At 44.1% G+C, this 25960-nt stretch overlaps 1 protein-coding gene across 1 annotated transcript in view; it reads right to left on the minus strand.

The window, feature by feature from the left end:
• The window catches only part of sema6e (sema domain, transmembrane domain (TM), and cytoplasmic domain, (semaphorin) 6E), a 166531-nt gene that overhangs the window by 82858 nt on the left and 57713 nt on the right, over positions 1-25960 (minus strand). The window contains exon 3 of the mRNA XM_037074469.1: positions 14106-14323. The gene's annotated coding sequence lies outside the window, so the exon portion shown is untranslated. The remainder of the gene's footprint in view (positions 1-14105; positions 14324-25960) is intronic.

The raw sequence follows: 25960 nt of genomic DNA on the forward strand, positions 1-25960 counted from the left end.
GCAAGATAAATAGCTGTGAAGATTCTTCCCCTGCTTTTATCCCTTGTTAGCAGAGGCAATCACACAGCCGTCACCCACAAGATCCATCCCTGTCACATTACCCCAACAAGATTATAAGAAGGAGAGGAGGGGGGGAGACGATACCAAGGGAATGCGAGGCAAGAGTACATTTGGCGTATTTCAGTTGAACAAGAACAAAACCAGCGAGCCCTGCTTTTATAAATGAATGATTTTTGCAATCTGAGTGGTCGATGCTGATGAAGGGAAATATAAATCAAGGGTAAGTGTGAGGCTCCTCGGCGAGAGTGCCTCACGGAGATAATGGCATCATCATGCCTGTGTGGTTCGCTGTTCCTGAGAAGATTAAACACTTTATCACTGTCTTTGGGACAAACACTCCCGTACGTAAAGCATGCATCCAATTATTAGATGCCTTTTATGCTCAAACCAGACATCCACACGTCAGCTTCATCACACACCAGAAGCTTTAAGAAGAGGGATGAAAAGAGACAGCGGTCTTATCAGGACAGCGCTACCTTTCAGGGCAGTAGCCCACGGTGGCAGCTGACCTCACTTTTATTACCGCTGTCTCACACTGATGATATCATCTAAACACATAGTGAAAGACCCAGAAGCTTTCAGGCTCAGTTTATCTCATTTTATAGCTCTAACAACTCCGTCGCTCCCCATGAAAAGTCAATGGCCATGGGCGACCGTACAGCAAGGAGCGGTGTCGCTCCTCTCACCTCTGCAAAAGGCTACACCGTGTCATGAAACATGGGAGGGAAGACGGTAGGAGCCGGGGCATGAAACGGAGAAATGGGACATGAACAATGACAGTAGGTAAGACAGTAAATCTAAATGGGGAAAGGAGGTGGAGGATGGGAATGACAGCGTCTCACAGCTCACTGGTCTGGAATCAGCCAGACAATCAATTCCAGCAGTCAGATTCAGGCTGGCAGCTCCTGTTTCAACGGCACCGAGCATCACGGGCAGCGCTAAATTATCAACAGTGCTGTGAATTACATTAAAGGCGAGTCAAAGTCATGTGAAAAACGTACAATGCGGAAAAGTACAAACTGACTTATCGTGTGATTGCCAGCAACTTTCCATTAGGGGACTAAATCAATGTGGAAAGCATCATAACGAATGACCCCAGTGGACTTATTAGCTTTAGTTTTATCATTAAGCATGGAGAACCCCGACTCTTTGCCAAAAACATGTACTTAAGTCTTCCACAAACCAAACAAAAACACTGGATTTGCCAACAGAAGGTCTGTCAGTGCACTGTACATAAAAAATGTAGCTATTGCTCTGCAGGGTCTGGTGCCGTTTGTGCTATTGAAGTCCATCTAAGCTAGAAATCTAAGTACTACCTAGCAAGTTTTATGCTGAAGCTGCAACACTTCTAAGAAAGATACTCCTTTGCAGCTTTGGTAGTCTGAAAGTTGGCTTGTAAGTGTCTCCTTGACTTTTGAAGTTTGATTCAGCTGAGTTCTCTGGCTCACGACTTCAAGGTCCTTTTGGTACAATGAAGCCACACAGAAGTCGTCGCATCTGCTGCGCCATGAATAGCAAAACAATGGCGAACCAAAGTCCCAGTCTGAGCTCTCAGACGGAGCTGCTGATAGCGTTCGCAAGACTGATAAGCGCTGGAAAACAACGTTGTGCTGTACTTGAAACAAGGCAAGTAAACACAACACAATGGCCTCAAACGAATGTGGTAAATTAACTTGCAGCCACGCCTACAGCCGCTGTTCTCTCGTTCTGTTTCATGCTGGTGCTGATGTTAAGGAAACACTGCCTGCGCTTGATATTGCAAATTTTTATTTTTCAGACATGAATCTCCAACGTCCTGCTTCAAAACTCTCCAACGACCTTAAGCAACAGGTACGAAGCCCGACGTGGAGAGACCCATCCTGTGAAATGACAAATTAAAATGACGACTCGTGAGACCCGGTCCCCTCCCTGACAGATCCAATCTGATTCAGTCTCTGCTGTTGTATCAGAGGCATCAATCTCTGCTGTCCGTCGTTCTCCTGACGCCGCGCTGCCTCTGCTCGCTCGGCAGCACTGGAGTGTTTCTAAGTTGGACCGCTGGCTGCTTGCGTTCCTTTATGTGTCTGATGTGTCTCAGTTGAGCACAACTCGGATCTCGGCTTAGATAACGTAGCCTTTCCAGCTTTTAAGGAGGAGGATAAGCTCTTATCTGCGCCTTAAATCCCCAACAGTCATTAGAGGTGGCAAAGCCTGCTTAGAAGTCCATCTAATTAGGGCTCAAATCATCCTTACCTCCTTCCAACATGAAGATCACTGAAACGACACTGAGGATTATACAGGCATTGTATTCGGATGTCATTACATCCATTTGGACATCTGAGTGACGACCAGCGTTCCTTTCAGCTTGCGTTTGTGTTTTAAGATTATAACAAAAGAGGTATGTTCTTACAACGGTCGCCATTTTTTAAACTCTGAATAATTAAATATCAGACATATGCTGCCAGATGTCTGATTTGTTTGAAAGTCCATGTTTCCTCGACAGACACTTCTTTAAAGTTTCTCAAGTCAAGAGTCCTTTTTTTGCGACGCTCTGTGTCACCCCTCAAATACAAAACAACACTTCACAGCGGCGGATCAAAGCGGCGCATGTAGTATTCATCTGTCGGCTCCATCACCGTTCCTGAGCCCAAGTGTTCGACTCATCTGCATTTTAGGTTTTCAGAGACGCGAGTGAAGCAGACACAGAAAGAGAATAAAAAGAAGTTGAGAATAGACCAATTCACACTGCGAGGGGAGAGGAGATGGACAGGAAGAAGTAAGACAGAGGAGAAAACAAAAGCTCTCTGTTGCCAGCAGACGTACTGCTGACTCTGATTCTGCTCTTCCCCACCCACTCCTCCCTCTCTCTTCGTTCTGACGCTGGGGTTTGACCAAGAAGCTGTAATAATAGGAAAGTGAGAGGACAAACGGGGCCATCTATAATGGGGCTAGATACTGGTGTGAGCGTGCTGTTGAGCCCGGGTGGTGGTGTCATTAAGTGTGAGTGCGTGATAAATGCACTCTGCTTGTCGGATTTGAGATTCTCATTAGTCTGTGTTCAGAAGGAGACCTGGGGCCATTACTCTCGTGGCTGCCTTGACAAGAGGCTGAATGTGTCCGTGTATAGGAGCGAGCGCGGGAGTGTGCCTCTGCTGGGATACCGGCGTACATAAAGGCACTTTACACGACGTGCCGCGCCCTCTGCTCTTCAATCCTCACACAACAGCTGGTTCCATCGATTGACCTGACAGTCTGAGGTTCATAAACGTGGTGTTTCTGATTTGTAAATGATCATTTCACTCTGGTGCGTCTGAATTTTGAGTTCATGCAATGTAAGACTGTTGTACCGGCCGTATCATTAACGATCGATTCCTTCTGAAGAGTGAGGACCACACCAGCATTTAAAGCAGATCAAACTGACCTTTGCAGGTATGTTTACATGTGGATGAATGTGCCACAGCAGCTCATTAGCTTCCTGAAGATAGCGGAACACTTTCCCCGGGTAAATGTTAGGGCTCACATGCAGGACTGGATGTGTCTGCGAGTTAGATAAGGAGGAGACTTTAGCGAGAAAGCTACTAAAGTCTGGAGCCGTTGCGTCAAGCTGTTATCTGGCTAAGTGTGACTGCCCGCTCTGTGTGATACGACGCTCATTTTACTGCTTTATGCAGGATTTGATCGGCTGTATCAAAATAAAGTCGGATGTAGAAAGATACCTGATGGTATTCCGTCAAGTTATTGCAAAATTGATGGGTGCCATCTGTGAAGTCTGGCTCCATGTCCAAACAACATCTTTCAAGTTTTTCAGTTTCACCATTTCCTGTATTATCATGTGTCACATCTGTGATTACCTGCCCCGCCCCAATGTATTACACCTGTGTCTCATTCCCTCCTGCCTCCTTTATGTAATAGTTATGTCTCGCCTTCCTTCCTTCGCCACAACTCCAACGTGTACATTTTCGACTTTCTTATCAGATTTTCTTTGCCGTCTCCTCACTAATCTCCTACGTATCGAACTATCTGTGCATTAAAAGATAGCAAAGACATTTGGCCTCATTGCTATTTCGATAATATTCTGATTAAAAGTGCAGCCCTCAATAACATTTCATTAAATTACTTGACTTAATAAGCTGTGCGTTTGTCAGAGTTATCACAAATCTTTACTTCCTTATTTGCTACTAACCTCAACTGAACTCAGACCAAGACCACAACAATCATTTCAGACTCTCTGCAAAGCTCTTACGCAGCTCGCCGTTATGTTCTCGACTGAACTCTGGCTGCCAGGAGGTTAGTGACATAAGGAGTCTACAGGAAAAATAACATGCTGCACGAACACTTTGTGGAAATATACTTTCAGCCTACATGAGGGTCTGACTGACACGACCGAGCATAAGGACAAGAAATCGGTGATAGCAAAATCATACATGTACCCAGGAAACGTATTCTTTTATCCACCGGTGCTACGTGACATTATGTCATGTCCAAATTTCTAAACGATTCCTTTCAAAAGCAGAGGGGATGAAGGAAGGAAGGGGGAGCCGGCAGCCCTGCCTGCCTGCCTGCCTGCCTGCGTCAGAGGCTGCAACAGTCGTCTGGACGTCTGGCCCGATCAATACTCAGAGACAAGCATCTGCCGGGGTCTCCTGTTACTGTACCTCCGTCCTCAAAGCCTCCTCAGACCGTTCTGCAGACAGCCATGTGCTGCTGGCTCATATCGGTGGCTGGGCTTATCGCGTAACAACACAGGAAATGTGATGCCACATAGGGCAGCCGCTGACACTTTAATTTGTCACTGGTGATAGGGTTTGTCAAACTATTCCTGGAGTTCATCAGCCACCTGGCCTTATTTGCTCGCTCCGTTGATGACTCCTCAGCCCTCTTGAGGAATCCTCTGTCACGATGACCTTGATGTTCAAATTGCTGCATATTTTCACATCATGCACGAGCCTCTGCGGTGCCCAATACTATGTTTTTCTTCAATTCGAGACTTGTGTTGTGCTGGGTACTGCTGAGTCTGTGTGAGAGCTATAAAAAGTTATCCTCTTTCAATAATTGACAGCTTCACTCGCCTCAAGAAGAACAGCGATGAGACTGTTCAGAGAGCTGTAAAATTTAGCGAGATAAAAATCACACAAAAGTCAAACTGAGACGGAGATACAAGCTATCAGGTAAATCTTCATAGATTGTAGAGACAGAATACTAAAGAGAAAAAGGTAAATAGAGAAATAGGTTTCGAGAAAAGGTTGTGAGGAGTTTGTTTGTGTGGGGGGAGCGTCTGGGGTATTAACAGGACTCCTTCGACTTTAAAGTTTTTCGGAGAAGTCTGCAGATTCTAATTTAAGATAAAACACAAAATCAGTGCCGCATCCAAAAGGGACAATGATGAGGTGTGCAGGTTAGCACCAAAAGAATACATTTGCATTATTTGTGAAGCTTTAATGCTTACAAGTAAATATTTACTTTTTTTTTTTTTACAGTGCCACAGTTTGTTCCATTTATTTGTTTTTGATTAAGACATCCATCAGCAGAAGAGATTAAATGCCGGTCAGGACTGACGTGCCTTTTGTCGTATCTGGAGCAAAATCAAAGCATACTGGGAGCTGAACTCTGGTCCTGAACGTTATTGCACAACAGTGCGTCTGAATCACAACATAGTTGATATAAAAGAATAAGAATAGAACTGAATATCATCCAAGAAGCAACAATAAGAAACTTTTCTACCATATGTTAAATCTGAGTTGTGCAATGTTGCCCTGAAATAACTCCTCTGAAAAGCTTCTGGCAGGACGTGACAGAGAACATTTTGCAACTTATCGTTTTTAATGTTTGCTCACCGAGCTGTTTGACAAAGTATCGCGGAGCACAGCCCCAGACCTCATAAACACTGTTCAACGTACACTGTTGAACCGTGTGAATGTTTTCCTGGTGCCTTGAATTTTGTTCAACTTTTGTGGCCTGTGGTCTGGCTGCTGTCCAGAATCAAAACAAATGTGTTTTTAAACGGACTGCAGAAGAAATCCATATTCACTTTCAGCTGGAATAAAGGAAACTGAAAGACTTTGAGGAGAAAAATATAAATAACATTTACTACCAGGCCGGGCACAAAGAAAAAACGGCTGGTTTATTGGATCAGGAGCCGAGATATTAACCACTAATAAATAGCAAACTGCCTCGCTAATTTGTAAACTTGTAAGGACACGAACTTTGTAAGATGTGCCCCAACGTCAAAGAACAACTCAATCCAAACTGGATGTTACATTATTATTTATAACTGATGAAGTGGATGTGACAGTATTTTCATGCCAGTTACCTCTTAGCAACTGCAGATGTACTCTTAAGAAATTCATCTTTCACTACGTTAAGAGTGAAGCTACAAAAACACATTGCTCAAACTCGGTGCCAGTTGAAATGAACCGTGCCCGATGTCATCACCGTACTCCTGTGTACACTGACTATTAAATCATCCAATCCATATGTGGTGGGGACAAAATCCAGATTCCTTGTTGATGCATCCAATAAGATCAGGAGATGCTACTGCAGTCTGAGATGATCCCCCAATTTATATCACCTTCAGACAAAATTAAAAAAAATCACTGCACAGAGTAAGAACTGTGAATTTTTGCTCTCCATCTGTTGGAAGCTCTTAATGTCCAGAAAAAAAAAAATGGTGAACCATTCCTTTAACAACTGCTGTTATTCGCAAATGAGGCGTTTCTCTGGAGGAGGAATGAGCCGGATTCACTTTAATCTGTGTGATTTTCATTTCCTCGCTTCTGTCTCAGTGATTTGGAGCTGCAGATGTCTTCTCTCTGGGCTTAAGCCCCTTCGGCCATATGCTCTCGCCGCCCCGGACCACGACACAAAAGGGTTTTTAATCAGTCTTCTCGATGACGGAGCACATTCTGTCATTAAAAAAGACAGAAGGCTTTGGGGTTTGCCCGAGCTTCTCTCCTTCCAAGTCTTTTAGCTGCAGCTCGGCTGGAGATGCGCTACGTCTACTGTCGCCTTGCAGGAGAATTTGAAGTTGACCGCTGTGAGGCTTTCTGATCCGTTTGAGCTGGCTGGATCCTGATACTCTCCACAACACCATTTTCTCACTTGTTTGGATAAAGAGTGCATTTAGTGGACACACAGCCTGATGTCTATCATTTGGCGAGATTGTCTCCTTCTGGTGCACTCAAACTGTTTGTGGATAAAACCTGCGGCAGATAAATCTAACTCACTGGAAAACAAGAAACTGCAGCTGGAGCCTGCGACTGGTTTAAACTACAGTGGGAACAGGGATAATGTGATGTTACAAATGTCTTTGTCCGTTGATTTGTATTGCAATCTTAAGCTATTGTGCGCGAGGCAGAACATCCAGGAGTCTACCTTATCTTTGGCACAAAAAAGAAAAAGAAAAAGAAATTACAGCATGACTTCAGTGAGCACGTGCAGCGAGTCAGAGTCAGTGCAAACAGCCAAAAGCTAAAAAAAATAAGAGATCCTATTCCATCTCAAGCAGCTATTCTGGATCCCAGCCAACTGTCCAAATAGATCAATATCACAGTGCACAGGAGTTATCTGAAGGGTGAAGCTGACAGAACTTTAATGGGCAAATATACGAACTTTATTATAATCGAATTAATTTGGGTTTCGCCCTAAAAGTAAACATTATTCAATACCGTAGAGCATTAGCATAAATTAAGCCTAATTTGAGACTAGCTCCAAAATAAGATTCACTATTTTTTGACCTTTACATGTTGTGTAAGACACAAATGTATTAAACTGTTGACCCTGCGCTCTCATTTGAATCGTAATTATAAACAGCCTTGAGTCTTCTTTGGAGGGCTTCCTGACTTTCACCTAAACTTCAAGTGGTCCCGTCCTCATTATCCAAATTTGCTAAACGTTTCGAACCTGAGCGTGGAGATGAATGTGTTTAACATCCGCAGCACCTGACTCCAGGTCCTGACACAGATGTTCAGCCTGACAGTGACGTGCAGCGAGGCTGCAGCCATGTTTGTCGACGCTGTAGAAGCAGTTACGCTCTTTTTTTTTTTAGAGGGATTTCTTTCCCATTACAGGGAGATGATTTATTTAAACTTGGAGTGCAAAAACAAATCTGCAGCCATGTTCTGGGAGCTTTTTTGTTTCTCGATGAATATGGAAAATGTAAACACTGGTCGTGGTTATGGGGAGCGAGGCCTGCAGATTGTTTGTGCTGACAGTGAAAGAGCTGTTATCACAAACAGAGGGCTGTTTTTCTCCTCTCAGCTTGCCGTCTCTTGCTCGAGCACTGACACGCGGTTGCATTTGTGTGTGTTCTTGTAACACGCTGGCTCCCGTCCAGCAGCTCGGAGGGTCGAATAGCGTGCGGACATCTCATAAAACATTGCGTGCTGTGTGGGGTTAGTACGCTTCTTTTTTCACTAAGCAGGCCGGTTTAACTAAACCCCGGGACGTTGCATCACTTCAGCTTTCCCACGTGAGGATAATTAGCTGCTGATAAACATTAAAAGTGAGCATAAAGTTTCTTTTGAGGTTTGAATATGAGTCTGAAAGGCATGTTTCAGAGGAAGGTCGATGTGATTCTCCCTGTAGTTATAAAGCTCGTCAGATCACAGCTCAAATGGTGATCAATACCCCAAATTATTCTTTTCACTGCATGAGAGGAAAAAAATCATGAAACCATTTGAGAACTTTGCTCTTGTGTTTTCTCAGTTTTCTTCGTGTACCTTTTATCTTTCCTCCGGCACCCCGAGGTGCTGAGGGAGCATCACAACTCCCACACAGATGACTCTGCAGATGCCTGTTAGAAAGGCAGGGAATACATCACATCTGCTGATCAATATCCCCTGCTTAGGGCTCGCGGGTTTCGCTGAATATTAAGCACCGTGGGAAAGTTATCCTGTCACGTTCCAGGTGAGCAGAGCTAAAGCCCGCAATTATACCATCCAGCCGCCCACAGAGCCGACGCAGGTTTTTTTTAATGAAACGAGAATCGGATCCATTAGCAAACCAGCTTCATTCAAGAAACGTGCATTTCTATGGTGAGCTACATTTGCAGCCATGATTTACCTGCTTTCCTCTGCTTCTGGTGATGAACAGAAGCTATCATGGCTCATAAGACTTGTATCAAAAGTCAAGATTAGTCAAGTTACTACACAACAGCAACTGCGCTGCTCAACTGAGGCTTCCAAGAGATATTAACACACACTATTGATTGTCTTGGCCAAACCTTGGATTATTAAATCACAGCTCAGAGGCTCGGTAACACTCCTGTTCATTATTTTACCAAACACGAGGCAGCTGGACTTGCAAGATCATGAGATCATGTGAGCTTGCAAACCCATCTTACCGTGTTTTGAGCGTTGAACTGATCAGCTTCTCTACTGGCAGCGAGAGAGAAGGCAGCTATGGGTGTGATGGTGGTTATTATTTATTTATTTTTTACAGTGTTCCTCGCTGGAAAAAGAGCAGAGGACGACCTTAAAGTCTCATCTAGATTGAGAGATGTTTTTTTCGCTCGTCTCCCAACTGCCTTTGAGAGTTTGATTTACCAATTGCCTCCTCAGTGCTCTCCTACGGAAGATAGTTTGTGATAGATGTCCAGAGTGAGTTCATCCAATCATCTGTCCAGTATTTTTTTCGTTGAAAGTGCCTGCCCTTTACCAAACAGCAGCTACTTTCCACATGGTTTTGAGGAACAAACTAGCCAACTACCTTCCTCTTTAGATGTCTGCTGCAAGCAGAAAGTGACAGGTGAGGAGCCTCCACCACTTATATTATTGAAAGATTAGACTCTTAAGCTTCACCTGTGGTGAAAAACAGTGTCTTCACTGAAGTACAGTCTGACCAGGTTTTACTGGGAGATGGTGGAGCAGCCATGAATACGTCTTTAATTTGTATATCCACAAATCTTTAGATGGATACTGACGATTCTTTAAATAACTTATTTATATATTTATATATATTTGATTCCATCTTGAGAGTTGACGAATGATCTTAAAATTCAGGGCTTTAGGTGATGACGTGCAAAAACACAGTGTAGTTTCTTCTCCTGATGAAGAAGCTTCACACGTTGATGAAATGTCCCTGTGAGGAAACTAAAAAAAATGTGAATTATATTACACTGACATGCAGTTATCCATTTAACAACCTGACCGGCGGGTGCGTTCTGCCAAAAGGTCAAGAGTTCCAATATGACACATCCTTGATTCTCACATTTTAAGAAGATTCAACCCTTCATTTTTAATTTTTTTTTAGATTCCTGTGAGCTCAGAGACTGTTCCATGTTTCAGCTCCACATGATTTCAGCTGTATTTTTTTTAATTCCTGCCCGATGCAGCTGTAAAGAAAAACCCCAGTTGGGGAATATTTTCACATCCTTGGGACACATCCTAATGAGCAATGCCAGTCCTGTCAGACAAACTGTGATCTTACCAGAAGTCATATTGCAACGGAAAAAAAAAAAAAAACACCCATGGGGATTGTAGTCAAACTGTAGCAAAGCCTCATGGGTAAACATTGTTAAGACAGCAGCTCTGTAAATAGAACAGCCTGCTGACATGTACAGTACATCAGTGGTGGTGCGTCCCTCTGCAGTAGGCGGTGTTGTGGCTCCCACCAGCCTACCATTAGTCTGAGCTCCGTCTCTCTGTCAAATCCCTCAGCATCTTCTCGTCTCTCCGAGCGGAGCCGGGCGCAGAGCCTCTGACAGTTAGCAAGCGCCTTGGCTGCACACATCATCGATACTAATGGGGATGGAAGGATGGTGTAGGGTGGCATTGTGTGTCAGAGTTCACTGGGTGTGTGTGTGTTTGTGCATATGGGGGTAAACCAAAGTCAGGATTACACAAAGCGGAGTGTGTGTGTGTGTGTGTATGTGTGTGTGTGTGTGTGGTCGCTCTGCGGCACGGGTATCAATTCATGTCGCTGCAGCAAATGGCATGACAACCAGTCTCCTCCCCATCACCATCTGCCTCCTCTGTGCCAATTTGTCACAGCACATCCAAGTGTGGCCATGCCCTCATTTAACATTGAGCAGGAGCATGACTCGAGGAAGAACAGAAGGAAGAGAAAAAGGAAAGAAGGAGAATATAAGGGCACTGACAAAGACTGTAGCCCTCGAGGGGGGGAACGGTGAGAGAGGTCAACAGGAGTTTATCAGAGGGCAAAGACAAGACATATACACGGGGGGGGGGGCATCCTGCTGACTCCGTTGGCTCAGGAACAAACCACATACCTACAGCACCCGGGGTTTAAACCTGCACCAGGACTTTTTGTCACATGTCTCCTCTGGCTGCCAAAATTTCTCAACGGCTTTTTATGCACAACCAAAAATCTAAAAACCAAAAAAAAAAAAATAAAATAAATAGAAAAAAAAAGGGCGACAGCTGCACTCTCAGTGTGGCACAGATTTAGAGGAATGTTTCCTTAATTTGGTAGCTGAAAAGACAGGTGCTAAAACTAGTTTCCTGCAGAGAGGCGGTGGCGTGTGGAGCCCGGTGTAAGGGAAAATAAAAAAATAAATAAATCATGGAAAATTTTAGAAGGAAAAGTTCACCCAAAATGAAATTTCAGTGACTATCACACTCAAACCAATGCTGATACAAGGCCAGTAGAACGCTTATGCTTCATAGCAAAACAGCATTATAGCATTCTCCTGGTGCCATAATACTTATTATTTAAACCAAAGGCACTCAGTCAACCTCAGGCACCCACTTCAGACTTTAACCTTCACAGAAACAGAGATTTTGATTTTTAAAAAAAAGGGTGCATAGCATCTTTTTAAAATCGGTTTGGGATCTGGAGACTTGTATAAGCTGTATGGAGTCATTTGAGTAGATAACAGCTGAATCCTCCATTCTTGGTTGAACTTTAACTCGTAAGAATGCCACTAATCACATCATGTAGGTTTGAGTTTCATTCCGTAGAAGTTGCACGAACTCAAACAGAGGGCAGCTTTTACCAAGAGCTGTTCTGATGTCGTGGTTCGGTACACAAAGATCTTTTTTTTTTTCTCTCTCTCTCGCTGTAAAGCATGTGGGCCAGGAGCAAATGTTCATGCATCCAAAATATGTATCAAACTATGCTTCAGTCATAGTGGGAAGGACACAGAGCCTGCATTGTCGAGCGTGTGGGTGACAAGACACGAAAGCAATGCCACTCACAGTCTCTCCCTGCCTCCGTCTCTCTCTCTCTCTCTCTCGCACAGTTTTGGCACGATAATACCTCTATTCAACTGAGCGGTCTGATCATGTTTCACGCCTGTGCACCCGCATTGACTGCCGTTCTGTCCCATTTCACCCCCTTTGATACATCTTTCTGTCATCAATAATGACAGGCAGAAAATGGCTGTCCACAGCGGGGCCCTCGTGCCACCGCGATGCCAGCGACGCAGTTCGACACCTCGCGCCTATACAGCCCAATCGTCTTAACCAAACCATCGTGTGTTGTTTCCCCGCTGTCAGCAGAGAGCGACGCAAAGTGGTGGGCTTCCATTCACTCTGACCGACGCACAATACTCCACAATGGCCCCCGTGTTGCACGTGTGCACGGCCAGCCAAAAGAGGGATTCACAGCACAATGGTGGCGCTTTTCAAAGTGGGCATGAATAAAGAGATAGCCCAACGTGAGCATTTGTACTGTCAAACCGCTGCTCAGGGGGACAATGGCGTGGCTAGCTGTGGAATCACAATGTGGTTTTTTGTTACATTAAGTATGTCTACTTGTTTATCTGTCTACCTGAGCGAGCGAGGCAGAGCTGTGATTGAAAGCTCTCAGGAGTATTTTTCTTTTTTTTTTTGCCACTTTGGAAAAAAAACACTTCAAAATCATGACCCGCTCTGGCTCATACAATCAGGTATAGGGATAACAGAGGAAGGCCAGTAACGGGCAGACAGCTTTTCTCTCCATATCTGAGGCCAATCTGAGGCTTACTGGGTGTGAACTTCAAATTAATACAAAAATAACACACTAGTTTCTTAAAAAATGGCTCTAACAGATACTTTAGCATTATCACCTGAATCCGCAGCATTAAAATGGGTTTCTGCTCGCTGTTTATCTGTCCACGGTTTTGTTTTACTCCCATAGTGTCGTTCTTGGCCGCAGCAGGCAGCTGTTTTCTGTGGAAGAGGCTCTAAAAAGCCAACTGTGCACTATGTGTTCAGCAGCAAACAGCAGAGAGACGCAGTCAGAGGCTGGCTGGTGAACACAGCGGAGCATTTAGCAGCTAATAGCATCGGATATTTCCCTCGGGAGTTGGTAGAGACCAAAATTAGAGCTTAGATTAAACTGTGTGCTGGGAAGTTTTCCATATAAACTAAAAAGTTGAGGATACTGTATGTCAGCACTGTGTTCATTTGTCAATTTGTTTCCGTTTCCCCCAACTGGCCAAAAATAATCTGTTATTTCAGCCTTAAGCTGAAACATGAAACCCACAAATCTGAGTATGTAAGAAAAAACAGCTTTAATTAACAATTCATGTTCAGTTTTCGATGGTGTAATTAAGACGATCTGGCATGAATATGAAATGATACATTTTTAGAAGTGATTAAAAAGGATCCAGACAATAAAATGTGATTAAAAAAACACATTCTGTTTCTCAAATCTCAACTTCTTGCTCACGGTGATGTGGTCTGACATGAACACACTTTTCTGAGCTGTGGTCTTTAAGCAGAGCTTGTTGGTTTCCATTAACAGTCATATCTGATCAAACCACACAAACACAGAAGTGTTCAGCTCTTATTAATGGACATATTGATCACATGTTTACATCATTTATCTACAGAGCTTGTAGAAATGCTTAGAATAAAAGTTAAATAACCTGTACTTATCCTTAAAAACAATATAATGAGTGTGAATTAATGATTCAAAGGCGTTGGTATCTGTGTTAACGTCATGTTGTTTGTTTTCTGAGATATATAGAATATTCTTGGAGTTTAATTGATCTTTGTTCATGGAGATACAGTATTGATCCCTGATTGTGGAGTCGTTGTGGTGTTTTTTCTGTTCCCAAAACCACAATGAGGTCAAAACAGCAAAAAAACAAAACAACTCAAAGTTTAGGAATCATAACTTACAGACAGGTTATTCACGTCCAGTGATCCACCAATCCACAGATCTTTAGCTCCTCCCACTTTTCTCTCAGCAAGTGACCTCGACAAGGCGGGTCCGGGGAGGTTGGGTTTCTGAAGATGAAGGGTTTTTTTTGTTTTGTCTTTTTGGTTGGTGGGGGGTCAGGGGTTGAAACCCCCTTTTGAGGCTCTTCCTCTAAGAACACTCGGTCTTCAAAAACTTCCTGTGAGAACAAACACAGAGAGAAAAAAACATGAGAATAGACAACAACAACACACGACGAACAGCTGCACTGCTGAAAATCCTGCGAGGTTTGTGTCTCTCTTTTTTTTTGGCTTAAATGAGGCCACCGACCCGCAGAGCTTCGATTGAGGGGGGGGGGGTCTATGTCCTCTCAGTGTAATCTCCTCAGTCACTCTGCTGTCATAACATCACAGCTAACACAAGCAGAGAGGCCGTAAACAGAGCCAGATGTTGCCGGGTTCAGAGACCACAGCAAGATGCCAGAAAGAGCTTTTCTTTCTTCATATCATCCAAACACTATCCAGCTATTTACTTCTGTTCTCGTATGCTTTATGTATTAGATGTGTGTCTTTGATGTGACTCTCATATGATTAAAGTTTGTTTGCTGATATATATATAAAAACATGGTATCAAAGTGTGCGTTCAAGTCTCTACGGACAACAAATATAGACGAGCCACGAGTTCATGTAGAAACATTCGCCCACACGCTTTGTGTAAATACCTGTATACAAAGTGTCAGCGATCCAAACGCACCATGTGGTTTTTTAACATGCCCACGCTTATGGTAAACTGCGTGGGCACTTCTTCCAAAACTTGTTTTCATAACCGACAATATGAAGGAATGATTGTGTGAAGTAGCTGAGGGCCTACAGTAAGACAAAGCTCAGGAAAAAGAGCGTGAGAGAGCCGGAGCGGTGGAAAGCTTTGAGTGACGTGCCGTCTTTTTATTTCTTAACCATCTTAACCTACAACTTCATCGACAGCTGTTGTGGTTTTTTTCAGCATCACACATTTTTATAAACACTTGATTTCTTACAGGCTCCTCAGGTCCCTCATCCCTCACCACGTGGTAACTTTTTCCCCCCCACACACAATCCCCCTTTCTTCGTTTGCCCCGCGGTTCGCTCTCGAGAGACTCGTTCACGTGGCTCTGCTGGGGTTCACACCAACGCTGCCCTGTCGTTAGCTCACCTCACCGGCTGTACTGTCATCCTTTAAACCAACCTCCCCACAGAAAAAAAAACAAAAAAAAAAACACAATCAACACAGAGGAGAATTTGTGGCAGATGGAATTCTGTGTAAATCCGTTCCTGCAAGTTCAGCAACCTCTAAACACACACACACACATACAGAGAGACACAGGTTGTCTCTGATGACCACCGGTGACTAATGGCATGCGGTGGTCCATGGATTTTCTGGAACCCAGCTTACCTCCTACGCAGACTTTTGTTCAGCTACACTACACCCGCATGGCACACAAATGAGGAGGGGAGGGATGGAGGTCGTGACCACGGAGCCATTCCTCACATCCTATTGCCATGGCTCAAGCATGTCCAGCTCGCTGACTCACCCGCACAGCGCAGCAGATGAGCTGAATTGCTTTCCCAATCCCTTCCTGAATGAAGCAGCTGACTGCAGCTGCCATGAGCTCAACACCGCTGCCGACTCCCATCGTGGCTTCATAAAAGCCACAGAAGGCCTGTAAACACTTAACAACCCCGGCCCTCCGCAAATTAAGCAGAGCGGTGTGACAGCCTTGGCGCGCTGGCTCGCGGTGACTGAACCTGTGTGGTGCAAAAATTGTCGGGGGGGGGAAAGGCACTTAAGTCAGAACGCGAGGTTGGTTAGTGGAAAGGTTACAGCCGCCGCGCCAGATGACACAAAGTCTTAGTCATGGGAAGTGGCTTTGTGGAGCAAAAGGCGGTGATGTCAACGCTGAAAACGTATTTAAAGATTACTAGGCTCCATTACACACAACTTCTGACCACTTACTTCCACTTTTCCACACATTGGTCACGTTGTGGACGGGCCGCAGCTGTTCTTGTCAAAACTCATCACCATCAGAAGGAACTGGCAGATAAGGTCGAAATCAGTACCAACCTGCTAATTAGAATGTTCTTTAACACGACCGGCATACGGACAGGTGAAATATGGATGTGAATCGAGCGCGCTGGGTCACCAGAACCACATTAATGCTGGAGAGAGGAACATCATTTTTTCAAAACACTTAATTTGTTGTTTTGAAGATGACAGTGGAGCACATGGTCTAATATTTAGGTGTAGAGTTCTGACGGGGTTCTATCCTACTGTGATTCACCCATCAGATATCCAACTACCGCTCCAGATCCGATAGTCGGATGTTTAAGTATCCACCTGGTCCCAACACTGGAGGAGCGGCAGTGTTTATCCTGGGGTACTGTAACAGTGGCACACTGGACTATGTTCTGCAATCATTTCAATCCACAGTCCTTCAGCACCCCACAATGGTTGGAGGACACTAATGGACCAGCACTAACTGGGACATCTTAGATCTTAGACTTGGATAATGGGGTCAGTTTCTGCATAAACACCTCAATACCAGACAAACTGGACCGCTCATTAAGTAAAACAGAGCCTGAAAGAGAAGCCATAGATCTGGTGGACTGTGAGAACTGTGGCACTTGTATGCATTATTTCATGCAGAAAAAAAAAACAACCAATCAATCAAATACCTCCATGAACAGGCAGCTTAATTAGTTATGTTCCTCCACTCATTAATTTAACGTTTTCCTTTACGTTGTCACCGTACACGAGGGGCCGTGACTAACAGCTATTATCAGAATCAATTCATTCGCCGATTATTTTCCCCGATTTAAAATCCAAACTGTTTATTCAATAAAATGTCAGAAAGTGATGAAAAATGACCCTCACAGTTTCCTTAAGCCTCAGGTGACATCTTCAAATTGCTTTTCTTTTTCTCTTTTTTTTTTTTTTAAATCCAGCCAACACATCCAAAACCCCAGAGATTTAATTCACAGCAACACCTCACAGCTGCAGTCTGAATTTGTGATTGTCTGTCCATTGACTAATCGATCAATCAAATTCATGTTAAATAATCACAGTGACGTCATGCAGAACAGTCTGAATAATGAATTAAAGGTCTGACGAAACCCTTCACACATAAAAGATCCTTTTTTACTCGTGGTCATATCATCTGAACGTTGATACTGAGTCACTCTCAACACATTTTCTCAAAGACAACAATGTGTGTGCTTGATAATCAACATGATTAACAGCAGCTGGCACAGAGGTTCGATGGATTAGTGTTAGCAGATTCACTTAGAGAGGACACAGGAGGGCCTGTGTCTGTCTGCTCGATGTGGAAAGTGAAAACCAACCAAGAGCAAAGAGGTTTTGTTGTTGGTGCAGTTGTTTTCCTCCCCCCCCCCCCCACGCCTGCCACAGACGAGGTTCCAATATCGATTTTAGCGAATGAGATCAGCTGGTGGGATTGTCATCAAGCGCTGTAACTTCAGCTGCCGGGGCTATTAGACGGGGTGCTCATATAACGCATGGGAGATGAAGGATAACGTTGCCGTGATTATTTCATTGCCACGCTGCGATTATTGTGCCCCAGCTTTAGTGGCGTCCTATAATTTCTAATCTAATTTTCTCGAAATAGGCCCACAGAGAGGCCCCCTTATCCTGCCATAATAGTTTTGAGGTGAGCCCCATTAACCAAATGAGCTTTTCGGAGCACAACATTCCTATTAACACCACTCATACAATCCCTCATCTCCTTCAACATGCACCGGGAGCCTCCCTGCAGACCTCATGCACCACCAAGCCAACCTCTCACTTTTAGGATTTTTGCATCTATTCTACCTCCCCGGAGCTATTTTGGCAAAATCCTTCCCTTACCAAAGTTACCCGAAAGCCCCCTAAACAGATTCATCCCACACAGACTGACACGCCACATTCCCATCTCTACTCCCACCACTCTGGATATTTCCCCATAGGCCGTGCAGTGCTCACTGGGTTGTGGTAGTGATCAATGGCCCCTGGCTGCGGGCGTCAGGGGGGCCCTGGGCTCCAGGAATGGAGGTATTAATAATGCAAGGTCCAGGGCTGTCATATCCTCCATTAGCACAGAGGAGGCGGGAGGCCCAACGGCTGATTGATTACTAATTAGATTAATTGCCGTCTTTTAAAAAAGGAGGAGAATGTAATAGACTCGGGGCCTGACAAGTGCAAGGGTAGAGCAGCCTGGCCCGGCTGAAAAATGTCCGCAGAGACTGTTTAGAAAAGGACTTTTCAGATTAGGAATGTACGTTTCTCCTCGGAGATGAGCGTACAATTCAGGGAAGAATAGCCGGAGCCAGTGTAATAAACAAGAATTCAATCAAAGTCCAACTAGCCTCCTATAACGTTAAACATGTCTAATAAATTGCTCAATTCTCTGCCGGCCTATTTCCACAATGCACCAGAAACAAGCTCAGCTGCACTGACCACACTGCTAACTGAAGACGACACTGCTGTTATTTCCCCGTTTTCATTTGAGACAATTTCCCCCCCTCCCACTCCCATATTTGTGTCTTGTTAGCTATCGCTATCTGGAAAACACGACATGATAAGGCCCAGTACTCTCCAGCTTTCGTGTAATGTGGGTAATGATAGTGTTGCTGAACGCAGCCGTTTGCTCGGGGTGCAGAGGTGTGGGGGAGATTGAGTTCCACTTAATCGCCCCCGCTGTCCTTTGGAGATAAAACTAATAAAACACAGATCACAGCGCTGGCATTTGAAGTCTGACGGGGCAAAACTCTAAATGCTAAAGCTGCTAAATGAATCTGCAAATATATTCATCAACATGTTTCCATAGAATGTGTTTTGTGTCAAACTGTAAATGTTTAATACACTAATTATTGTTCTTGCTGCAGCGGGCTGAAATCAGTTTTCCGATATTCCAGACTGTTACTTGCATTTAATTAAAAGTTAATCACCGGCCTCTTAGCGTCTCTGCATAACCTCCAACATGACAAATGTGATGCACTTTTGTTTGAGGACATATTTATTGCAGAATTGATCTCGACTAAATTGGCAGTCTGCGGGAAGATGCTGCACTTAATTTCAATTATCCTTGATTTTCATTAAACGGAGGCGTCTTACAGTCAGAAGTGTTTGGGGGCAATTTTCCATCCGGACATAAAAAATCTTTGGAAAAAAACATTCTCGACTTTATGAAAATTAGTATGAGGCTTAAAAATCAAAACCATGCATCAACATCACTGCTGCACTTATTTCTGATGCTGAAATTACGTCTTCATTCCCAACAAGTGGCGAGGCAGGCGCGCACATATGAGTTTCTGAGTACGAGACTAATTGGCACATTGGTATGGCCACACTCATTATGTACACCCACACTCAACATAAATAGCCTCACACTTCTGTGGGGATAATGCCTTCCAAATAGGGAGCAGCATTATTTGTCTCAGCCTGCCTCTGCACCAGTAGACCATGGCAGGTTGCATCCTGCTCTACTGGCTCTCGCCTACCTCGGGGGAGAGCAGTCCGAGCATGCATCGGTATGTTTAGCACAGTAACTACCGTTTTTAACTTTCTGGAGACAAATGATTTATTTCCAGGAAGCCCGTAAAAGTTCCAACGGTGAAAATGACAGGGTGAGCCTGTAATGCCGCATTGCAGTCTGTTGTCAATATCCATCTCTCAACTCTGACATAATGATGTCATCAGTAACGGGGGACGGACTGCCAATTATGTGCTTCGCCAAACTTAGGGCCTGCTTTTTTGGACCCCTTATCTCATGTCATGAATCATGAGGAGACCGGTCTTTATCAGTATCTTTGACAGTCAAATGGGCCTATACGCTTTCTTGTCACAAATGAGTTCTTGACGGGCTGTCAGGATGAAGCGGAATATTAGACTTATTAATTATTCTGCTCCTCCGTCCTGCTGGGAGGCATCTCTCTGAGTCACTCCCTCATTCTCTGACAAAGTTCATCTCTGTTCAACTCCACTGCTGTACCAACTCTCTAAAGAAGGAGTTTTGTTGGACCGCCATCACTGGAATCTGTTGGCACATCATCCCGAAGGACGACAAGCCAACACATTCATCTGTCATTCCAAAACTGTCCTGAGTTGCTGTTGGCCTTTAGATGCATCTAGGAATGTTATGAGAGACACAAAAGGGCTGCTAGGAAAGTACAATGGCCAGCTTGGCATCAACAGACCAATTCAGAAATGCGTATTAGTCTGGAAGCTCTCAGTTCATTGTCAATTTCCAAGGGGTGTTGTCGATGGGCGCCATCCAAAATGCCTCTGGGTGCAAAGTGAAAGACCTCTAAGCAATCAGAGCAATGAAACTTGTGACTTGTGACAAGTTGGGACGGCACTTGGTCCATTTTCAAGCAGGAAAAAACGAATGGAGGCCTGGTCACAAACTTTCACAATAATAGTAGTAATGATAGACAATCTTGATTTCTGACGGGAGTTTGTTTGAGTTTCCTGAGCCTGGATAGACTTTCAGACTGGATACAACTGAAAAGACCTACAATCCAGTCAGAGAAGCAATCAACATCATATCAAACCCATTCCATATTAGATCAAAAGTCATGACTGGCCTGCCGTGAAATCTGTCTCGACAGAATGATGGCCAGAGGTTATCTCGTCTGCTCCCCAAGTTACAAAATAGCATTGAACTTTGAGGAATCAACAAAACAAACAACAAAACCCAATTCTTTCAATAGATATGACTGACCAACTTGAACACCTCTTCCACCTCAACTTACAGGGAGTTAATACTTCAGGTGTCAAAGTCTCCTAAATTCATTGATGTTGGGAAATACTCCCTTACTGAAGTTAATGCCCAATAATCAGATTTAGACTTGCATGCAGTTTGTGGCCCAGTACTTACTGGAAGCTTTGTTTGTGGTTGATACTGTGAGGTTTGGCCCGCTGTCAAAACATGAACCTCAGCGGAACTGTCACTGAGAGACTTTCTAACTACCACAAATAAATCTGCCTTTTAGCAACAAGTCTACAGATTTCACCTAATAGCCTGCCTGTGGTTGAGGGCCATTTAAGAGCCACAAATAAAAAATGATATCAACGTATCGCCTATAATCTGTTTAGGATGTGATTACAATAAAAGACAAGATGTTGAAACAACGCAAGATCTCACTTATCAGTTCTATGGAAACTCAGACGTGGAGGCCGAAGACCACGCGGTCAGTCTGTCTGGGTCGTTATCTACTTTCTCTCCTCTCTTTCCTGAAGCCTAACACCTCTTCCTACCTCCTCCTCTCAGCCCCCGTGGCTCACTGCAGTGACGACATGCTGTGCTAATTGAAAGCGACCCTGACTCGTCCTTTTTCAGAACCGCTTCGGCTGATGCCCCGTTGTTTTCCTCTCCGCCGGCGGTTGACAACTGGCCTTTCGGCTGAGGCGCTCTGCGGTGTGAACTCTGGCCTCGCTGTTTCGACCTCTCGCCCCTCTCCCTCCCTCTCTCTTTGCAAACACACATTCGGGTCCAACACCACACGGAGCGGGAGGAAACCGCAGCCCGGCAACTTTTTTCTTTCCTGCTGTATGATTCTCAAGTGCAGCAGAAACAATTCTGGTGAAAATTGTTCTAGAATAAATGGAAGCGGTCCTCAGGAGGTTAAAAGAAAAACAAAACAAACCCAAAAACTTGCTTATGGTTTTGGCTGCTTCATGCAGGTATTACTCATGCATAACATTGTTTACACAATAAAGAGAGGTCCACTATTTGAAATTCAATGAAGATGCAAACAATTCCGAGCCGTCTTCCCTCGAACGTGCTCTGCAAACTCTGAAGGACGAAAGCACAAACGCTAACCTAATAGACGAGCTACAGCTGCAGCACAGACAACATGATTAGATTCTACTCATACCTAATTCCTTTATCAAAAAGCAGTGATATTCCACTAAAACAAAACGCTTGTACCTGCAGTGTTTCAACAGAGGTGGGCTGCTCTTATCACCCTCACTGAATAGGACTGGGGCCCATAATGTAATAGCCTAGCAGTGCGCTCATAAATCACCTGAAGAGGCTGTATGCCACATGCACTGACACTCCCAATCTGCCAGCCTGTGTCTTTATTAAAGAGCACATTATACTGAGAGGAGCCTCTTTTCCCCAGTCACCCCGCTCTAAACACCTCAACTCATATATTTATGCAAACACAAAGATACAAATACCTTCCTCTGCAGGCACAAACACATTTCTCTGATCTTTTATATACAGAATGTGTGTGAGTGAGTGTGTGTGTGTGTGTGTGACTGCGACAGAGGGAAACTGGCATTGTTTATATCTTGTCACCCTCCCGCGTCACAATTACAGCAATTGTCTCCCTCCCGCTGAGAGAGACACATCAATTTGGATGTATGAACGTCTGTTGGTATTTGATTTGCCTTGGTGAATCTCTTTAAATGTTATTGGCCACGTAGTTTAGACAACAAAGTGTGTCGTTCGTTTGTGTGTGTGTGCGTGTGTTTTGTCCATGTGTTGCGTTTGTTTTTTGTCTCTCCGTCCTTCCAGTAACTTTGACAGCTAAATTGGAAAGTGTCAAAAGTAGACGTCATGCGAGCCGACAATGAAATAACAATAAAGCGAGATGAAGCGTCGCTATAGGCTCCATATGTGACAGAGAGGAAACATTCAGCCTTTCAATTTGTTTTTATCAAGACGAGGGATGGCACGAGCACCCGAGTACTCGATTCTGACGTCAGTATTTATCTTACACATGGAGTAAACGCATATTTTCTAATATAATAAATATACGAACTACACTGAATATCCACCCAAGAATGGAATAAGTTGTATTTCCTCCACTGTAAACAACAAGAACTCCAAAGGGGCCTTTGAGCAAGGCACTGGACGTGTCCTTGAGAAGCTGCAGTTAAAAAAAATAAACAAAACTTTGTAACAGTACTCACAAAGACATCAAAAAAAAGTGCAGTTATTTCCTTCACAGTGTTTTTGTCCTCGTCTTTACAGCACACATACTTTATACTAGTGCTGAATTCATTTCTTGGCTGCAGTGCTGTTTGAGATGTGCTCTGGTTGCATGCCAGACTCCTACAGGATTACTACATAAAAACCCTGCTCTCTGTAACCGTATATGTGTCTTGAAAAATAAACTAAAAGTATAAAAGAGCTCAGCCTGTATAGGAACACTCAGACAAATAGCTTTGTGTCTCTATCATCTTTGGAGACACAAGGTCAGTCGTTACCAACGTTGCTCCAGTAGATTTAATGAACGGTTTCTGTAATCACGGCGTCAGTGTTCCATTGCTCAACTCGCTCTACACAATGCTGCTCTTCAACTTCTCTCAAGTTTTTGTCGTGCCCCTGGACAAAAGATCTGATCATTTGCTTAGGATAAACACAAAGTGAGGAACGAACCTCGAAGGAATCTGAGATGTCAAGCCTCCGCCTGCTCACTGAGCTACACCACTATCTGTGCCAACTAAACGAGACTAAAAATTCTGCAGGCTTGCCACAGTGCTTCCAACCAAAATCATGCAAATCATGAACAGGGGAGAAAAAAAACAAAAAAAAAAAAACACTAAATCCCTCTCTCCCACTCAGTTCTCACAAACACAAGACATACCCGTCGGTAAACACCAGCAGCAGAAACACATCCTGCAAAAGAAAGCCTCACTGCAGAGAGACAGAAATGTAAACAACGCAAACTCTCAGAAAAGAACTTGTTACACTCCAGAAATAAAACATTGAGGATGGAGATTTAACAAAGGCACGAGTCAGGGCTGTTCGCTGGAGGTTTTTCCTTCTCCAGACTCCCGCGGCTGTAATCGGACCAGTGGCAGCAGTCCAAAGCAATCTCAGAGGACCGTCCTCACCCACAGAGCTGCTGATGCAGATCTCTCTGGCCGCGTGCTCACCGAGGCTGAAAGGTGTCCAAATTCTAAAGTTCTCTTCCTCAAATGTAGCTTAGCTGAAACTGATGTTTTCCAATCAGTCCGACCTGCAGAAACTTGCACGGACAAATACCTGGCTGCATACAAATGGAATCAACGTATGAAGTTGACGGTTATACTTCCATGATTGCAATCAGACTTGTAAAAGTTTTATTCTTAAATGTAAAGATTGCTCCGCATGTCTGTCTATGACTAGACTGCACATGTTAATTTTCAATACATGTGTCTCTCTCAGAAAAGAGAAGAGACTACCTCAAAATCAAAAACAGGATCATGAAGATAAATGATATCAGACTGAATCTTGAGGCCCACAACTTACACATGACATACAGACATTTGTCTGCTTATTAGTTTGCGTATACAAAAGTTAACATGACTAAACTTTTATACTATTAGCTGAGACAGCTGTGGAGACAAAACGAGAGTTGGAATGAAAGATCCAACAAGATAAATAAAAGTAATCAGCCGTCTGACATCTCAACAGATCCAAAACCTGGAAGGGATTCCAGTCATATTGAAATGAGAAAGGAATGTCCAGCCCGCTGTGTGAAGTTCACAACCGCCACATTTCACTGAAGCCACGGGATTTAATTTAAAGCCTTTGTTCATTTAGGATTTCTTAATCGTTTCTTGTGTGGGCCGTTGCTCCACTTCGTCTTCAGTTCTATCAGATGTGATCAGATGTGACGTCCTCATTAAATAAAAGTTGTTTAAATGTTTAAGTCCTCCTGTTTAGAGAGTATCCTGATTGGCAGACAGCAAAGAGCTGCTGAATTATGCAGGACTTTCGCTTATCCTTCTGCTTTCGGAGTTGTTTTGCAGACGTGTTGCTTCAAACTTTCATACAGGTGAGCGGGGACAGCTCTACAGACTGTAATATCAAAGTGCTTCGAACCAAGCATGATCTTTTGCTATTGTAGTTCTGCGTATGCGTGCAGTCGCTAGATAACTGCAGCAGATATGGTTTGCATACTTGACTACAGCAGATATGATCACTGACGCAGGTGGGTCACGATGTCGGCCTGCACGACATACAGAAACATTTCCTTTTCCTCAACCTAAACTGCCTCTGTCCCACCTGTCCCCCCGCATCACACATCCTGTCAAAAAAAAAAAAAGAAAAAACCTGGTCAGCTGAGGATGAGCGGAGAGAAAGCCGGGCTCCTGCGGCAACACATTCTGTATCTTGACAATACAGATCAAACACGCTCTCACAGCGGTTTGAGGCTCAGCCGCTGTTTGTAATATTGTCTGATGTGGAACGTGCGACGCGCAGAAGCACGGCGAAGGAGAGCGAGGCAGACAGGTAATCCAGGATTACAGTGCCAACATGTCATTTCCATGGACGTGTTATTCCTGCACAATCGTCTTTCGTGTGAAATGTAGGGTGCAACCCCATCTGTCTGCTCCAAACTCTCCTCTGGCACCCATCAATGGTGCGCCGTGGACCAGCATAGACGACGAGATAATGAGCTCCCGTTGCCTTGTCAACGCTGTCCCTTTTTTTTTTTTTCTTCCCCCCCTCGAACGACAGCCGCACTTTTACCGTTTGCCCACAGTCCTGGCGTGCAGAGCTCTTCAGTAAATAAGGCATCGAGGTGGTAAATGAGATTTAATATTGTCTTAAAATCTACAAATGTACGATCCAGCCACAGGTAGTTGGAAGAAATGTCTGTAGGGGAGCTCACAAAGAGAATAAAAAACATATTTCAAAAGTTAAAGTTAGCTTACAATCAGAATTCAAGAGGCTGGTACGGCTTGCAGCGCCCCGTAAAGTCCTTTTATGTCTGAAGCACCGCAGACAGACTTGTCCTGCACTTGGCCTGCCTGAGTGACTCACTGAAGTCATTTAATGCTACAAAAGGTTCAGCTAAAG

The sequence above is a fragment of the Acanthopagrus latus genome, chromosome 17, assembly GCF_904848185.1.
Source record: "Acanthopagrus latus isolate v.2019 chromosome 17, fAcaLat1.1, whole genome shotgun sequence".
Lineage (NCBI taxonomy): Eukaryota > Metazoa > Chordata > Actinopteri > Spariformes > Sparidae > Acanthopagrus > Acanthopagrus latus.